Source organism: Sciurus carolinensis, chromosome 4, assembly GCF_902686445.1.
Source record: "Sciurus carolinensis chromosome 4, mSciCar1.2, whole genome shotgun sequence".
Taxonomy (NCBI): Eukaryota; Metazoa; Chordata; class Mammalia; order Rodentia; family Sciuridae; genus Sciurus; species Sciurus carolinensis.
The window spans coordinates 7428788-7434890 of NC_062216.1; the positions used below are offsets into that span (position 1 = coordinate 7428788).

General features: G+C 39.0%; 1 non-coding gene across 1 annotated transcript; it reads right to left on the reverse strand.

Annotated features, from left to right (window-relative positions):
• Positions 1-5460: 5460 nt before the first annotated feature.
• Trnav-cac (transfer RNA valine (anticodon CAC)) lies at positions 5461-5537 on the reverse strand. The gene has a single exon. It is a non-coding gene; the product is annotated as a tRNA-Val (tRNA).
• Between the last annotated feature and the right edge of the window lie 566 nt (positions 5538-6103).

A 6103-nucleotide genomic window follows, 5' to 3' on the forward strand; every position in this document is an offset into this window, starting at 1 on the left:
TAATGGATGAAGGAAAGGCCTATCACCTATACATAAACTAAGACCTACAAAGACATAGATATGCACATAGGTGCATAAATACACACATTCTAGACTACACATCTGTCTCTTAGAGCTAAGATTCACCTAAGAGAAGACAGTAAAACCAACCTCATCATTTTGCAGATTAAGACTCTGAGGCCAAGACAAACTATAGAACCAGCCTAGGTGTCCATCAAGAGATGAACAGATAAAGAAAATGTGTGTATGTACACAATGCAGTTTTATTTAGCTACAAGCAAAAATGAAATCATATCATTTCCAGGAAAATAGATGGAACTGAAGACCATTATGTTAAGTGAAATAAGTCAAACTCAGAAGGTTTTCTCTCTTATGTGGAAACTAGAGAGGAAAAAGGAAAAGATCTGAGGGCAGATCAAAAGGAGATCAGTAGAGGAAAGGGATCAAGGAGGAGGGGGAAGTGCTAGGGAGGGATATTGGTTGAATCACATTGTTATATTGTGTGCATGTACAAGTAGGTAACAACAAATCCCATTATGTACAACTATAATGTACCCATTAAAAATGTGGGTGGAAAAAAAAGAATCTGAGGCCAAGAAAAGTCAAGGGACTAATTTGAATAAAGTCAAAAAACAAACGCTAAAACTTGGGCAAGAATTCAGGTCTTTGCCCACCCAACCCAGTGTTCAACTTCACACACACTTTAGCCAAAGATTCTTAAGCTTCTACTTAAAGCATTGACATGTTGGGAGACCTATTTTTTACTTATTTACTTTGATTCATTGTACACAAATGGGGTGCAACTGTTGTTTCTCTGGTTGTACACAAAGTAGAGTTGCACCATTTGCGTAATCATGTACGCACATAGGACATTGATGTTTGTCTCATTCTGTTGTTTTTCCTTCCCTCCACCCCCTCCCCACCCCTCTTTTTCATAGCTGCTCAATTCATAATAGCTAGATTGTGGAACCAACCTAGATGCCCTTAAGTTGGTGAATGGATAAAGAAACTGTGGTATATATACACAGTGGAATATTACTCAGTCATAAAGAAGAATAAAATCATGGCATTTGCAGGTAAATGGATGCAGTTGGAGAATATTATGCTAAGGGAGACTTTATTTTCACTACCACCTACAAAGGTCAGTAATCCACAAACATGTAAAGTGAAAAAATAAAGACAAGATTTGCAGTCATAAATAAGCCCTGGACACCACCACCCCTCCTCTTTAGTCCCTTGTCCATTTTCTCCCCAATCTTAATTCCCTTAAATAGTAAGAGATCAGAAAAAAATCTGAATCCTTCCTCCCATAAAGAAACTGAGCAACTCTGGAAGAGCTGCTGGTGGTGAGAAAGTTCTGAATTCATCCAGTGACTTTAGAGACTGGTGAGCCCATGTAGCCCTGGGTTTCAGGCTCAACTAAAGCTCAGTAGGCACTGCTGGCTTCAAATGCTAGACTGGCACCCATCAACACAGGGTCTAGGCCTGCCTACTATCAAGCCAGTCCCTGTAATCCTACGGTTAGTCAGTTCTGGAGGCGCAGTTCCAGACTGAACCCTATCGCATTTAACAGATCTACTCAGTATATCCTGGCTACAGACCCAGCCCTGTAGATGAAGGCACTGAGTCCACTCACCTACCGATCCAGGACAAAACCAGCCTGCCTTACTATGCCAGCAGCCAACCTATGCATGAACAATGCCAAAGGGCCCACTGAGCAGAATCTCTGGCAGGCTGGTTTGTGAAGACCTGCCCCAGACAAAGTCAGTCTGCAAAGACTGGAATATGTCCCTATTTCTTCAAATGTTCAGACAGCAACATAAAGCAATACAACAAGCCTGAAAAACACCAAGGAGGTATAACACCACCAAAATAATACAATAATATCCCACTTAAATAAATGGAGATACAGGAACAGCTTGACAAACAATTCAAAATAATTATTTATGGAAGATCAGCAAACTTCAGAAAATACAGAAAAACAATTCAACATAATTGGGAAAACAAAAAAACAAAAACAAAATTAGAAATTTAACAGGAAGGCTGAAAATACTTTTTTAAGAAGAAAAATTCTGAAGCAAAAAAATACAATGAATGAAATAAAAAGACAATAAAGAGCATCAAGAACAAACTGATGAAGTAAAAGAATGTGTGAACTTGAAGACAGGTTATCTAGCAATGAACTACCAGAAAATATTAATTTAAAAAAGCACAAGAAATGAAAGCAAGAATCAATAAATGGGATGAACTCAAACTAAAAAGCTTTTTCTCAGCAAAGGACACAATCAATAATGTGAAAAGAGAGCCTACAGAGTGGGAGAAAATCTTCCCCATTTCAGATAGAGCACTAATCTCCAAAGTTTATAAAGAACTTATAAAACTTTACACCAAAAAAACAAAGGACCCAATCAATAAATGGACTAAGAAACTGGACAGATACTTTACAGAAGACAAACAGGTGATTAATAAAAATATGAAAAAGTGTTCAACATCTCTAGTAAATAGAGAAATGCAAATTAGAACAATGCTAAGCTTTCATCTTACTCCAATTAGAATGACTATTATCAAGAACACAAACAATAAAAAATGTTGGTGTGGATGTGGGGGAAAAGGCATACTTTTACATTGCTGGTAGAGTTGCAAATTGGTGCAGACACTCTGGAAAGCAGTATGGAGAATCCCAAGGAAACTTGGAGTGCACCCACCTTTTGACCCACTTATCCCACTCCTTGATTTATACCCAAACGACTTAAAATTAGCATACTACAGTAACACAGCCACATCAATGTTTATAGCAGCTCAGTTCATAATAGCTAGATTGTTGAATCAACCTAGATGCCCTCCAATAGATGAATGGATAAAGAAACTGTGGTATATATATGCAATGGAATATTATTCAGCCATAAAGAAGAATAATATTATGGCATTTGCAGATAAATGGATGGAATTGGAGAATATCATGCTAAGTGAAATAAGCCAATCCCAAAAATTCAAAGGCTGAATGTTTTCCCTGATAAGTGGATGATGATATATAATGGGGATGGGGGGATGGGGAGTGAGAGAAGAATGGAGGAACTTTAGAGTATATAGAGGAAATGAGGGGGCAGGTATGAAAAATGGTGGACTGAAACAGACATCATTACCCTATGTACATGTATGATCACACAAATGGTATGAATCTACATCATGCACAACCATAGAAATGAAAAGTTGTACCCCATTTGTGTACAATGAATGCAGTCTGTAAAAAATAAATTTTTTAAAAAAATTAAATGGTTTAACACTCCCCTCTAACAGATAAGAACAATGTATCTCCTAATTCCTCCACTACTAAATTAAATCACTCATTCATGATGCAAATTGGCTGGAGAATAACTTACTGAAAAAACTAATTATTTAAACTACAAATGGTCATTCTGTGTCCAAGGATAGAACATGATTGTAGGTACTTCATAAAGTTTGAGATAAGTAAAAGTGTAGCATTTCTGTAGGTGGTTAAAGTAAAGTTGTTTTTAGCTTAAAATAAAATATTATAAGATATATTAAGTCAGCCTCATAGAAGCCACAAAGGAAAAAATCTCTAGGACATGCAAAAAAGAGAAAGAGAAAAGAATAAAAGTACATTACCACAAATCAGCAGATAACAAAGGAAGACTTCAAAAGAGGAAGGACAAAAGAACTGCAAAATACTCAGAAAATAATTAACAAAACGCAGCATTAAGTTCTTCACTTTCAATAATTCCTTTAAGTGTAAATGGATTCAGTTTTCCAACCAAAATTCACAGAATGGATGAATAAATTTTAAAAATAAGATCCAACTAGATATTGCCTATGAAGACACAGTTTAACCTTTAGGACACATGTAGGTTGAAAGGAATGGAAAAAATATTCTATGAAAAAAATGATAAGCAAATGAATCAGAAGTGGCTGCTTCGGTTTTGACATGAAGTGTCCCCAAAGGACTCATGTTGAAAAACTGGTCACCAAATCAACAGTGTTCGGAGCGGGAGGGCTTTTGAGGAGTGACTGGAATATGGAGGCTGTGATCTCATCAGTGGATTACTCCACTGACAGATTAACATTTTGATGGCACTGGTAGAAGGTGGAGAAACCGTAGGAGATACAACCTAGTTGGAGGGCGTGGGTCCTTGGGGGGTGCCCTTGGAGACAGTATCTTTTCCCCAGCTACTTCCTCCTCCTCATTCTCTCTCTCCTCCTCCTTTGTCTCTCTGTCTCCGAGTTTCTATGAGCTGAACAGCTTTCCCCCACCACGTCCACTGCCATGACTTTTCGCCTCACCTCAGGTCCAAAGCAACGGAGCCGGCAGAACACGGACTGAAACCTCTTAAACTGTGAGCCAAAACAATCTTTCCTCCTCCAAGTTATTTTTTCAGATATTTTGTCATGGCTGTGAACACTGACAAACACAATGGCTATACTCGTATCAGGACAGAATAAACTTTTAGTCAATATTTATCACAAGAGAAAATCACTATAAAGGGTTAATTCATCAAGAAGATACAGAACGCCCCATCCAACTGTAGGAGAGTAAAATCTCTCTTCACAACTCAAACACAATCGAATCTTACCAGAGGTATAAACTGATTTGCCTAGTTACACAGCCCCTTTCAGGCAGCTGTGTTTCTTGATCACTTGCGACAACCAGATCTTACTTCCCTCTCTGGACTTCCCCAGTGCAGAGTGATTTTTTTATTGTTCTTAAGTAACTCTTCTTTGTAACCAGCTGTGTTCTTCTTGCTTGAGTGTGCACTTGGGTTTTGGTCTCAGTGACTGTATGGCCACTCTGTACAGTTCAGAGACTGAAACTGTAATTTTTTTTAGTCTTTTGTTTTAGTTGTAGGTGGACACAATACCTTTATTTTATGTTTATGTGGTGCTGAGGATCAAACCCAGGGCCTTACTTATTCCAGGCAAACGCTCTACCAATGAGCCACAACCCCAGCCCCGAAACTGTAATCTTAAGCCTGTCAGTCCTGTCCCATATCCTGTCCCAATATGCAGTGGGAGGACCATGGTGAACTATTAGAAAGTTCCAGATAAAGCTGTGGAAGAACCAGGAATTACACCAGCTTCCCCATAACCTGAGGTCTTTATTCCCTCAAGTTGAAGTTCCCACATTTTTAAGAAGCAAGACAGATATTTTTACTCTCACCTTCTAAATTCCCTGGATTTGTGCATCAGCTCTACAGGACAGAATGAAGCCGTAGTTCAGTCCCAGTGGCCCACCCGGCTTGATGAGGGAGGTGTTCCCATCTCCTTCCGGAAATTCCAGGCTCTGAGATCTCCCCATCAATCGCATGACAGATAACCAACTTGCATTACTCTTTTTTTTTTTTTTAATTAATCTACCTTTCTAGTCTTGTACCTCCCTATCGCTTCGGGATTTTTTTTGTGTTTTTGCTTTTTCCTTTTTGTTTGGTCTTTTTTTTTTTTTTTTTTTGGTTGTGCTGGGGATTGAACCCAGGGCCTCGTGCATGTGAGGCAAGCACTCTACCAACTGAGCTACATCCCCAGCCCCTTACATTACTCTCATCTTCCTTTTGAGGTGTGCAATTCCAGTTAGAGATGGATGTTGGTCAGGCAGGGTCATGGGAACGTACTGCAGACCTTCCTCATGGCTGACTTCCTCCAGTAGTCTCAAGGAATGGACTGGGTGTGGGGACAAAGATCCTCAAGCAGAAGGCAAGAGTAGGCAAATAGTGAGTCCTTTTTATTTACTAATACCTAAAACCATAACATTGTACATATTACCTTTTAATGTCTTGACACATGTATACATAGTACAAGGTTTAAATCAGGTTCACTGTCTCCTCCAACCTTTATCATTTCCAAATGGTGAAAGTTTTTTAAATCCTTCCTTCTAACTTTCAAAATGTCACCCATAGTCACCCTCCTGTGCAACAGCACATGGGAGCATCTTGTTCCTATCTAATAGCAACTTAGTATCCACCCTTCCCACTCCCACTCTCCCTCTGGTAACCCCCATTCTACCCTTGAGGCCTGTGAGACAATCTTTTAGATTCTACGGAGGAGTGAGACCACTTGCTGTCTGACTTGCTTTGCCTGGTTTATTTCACTTAAC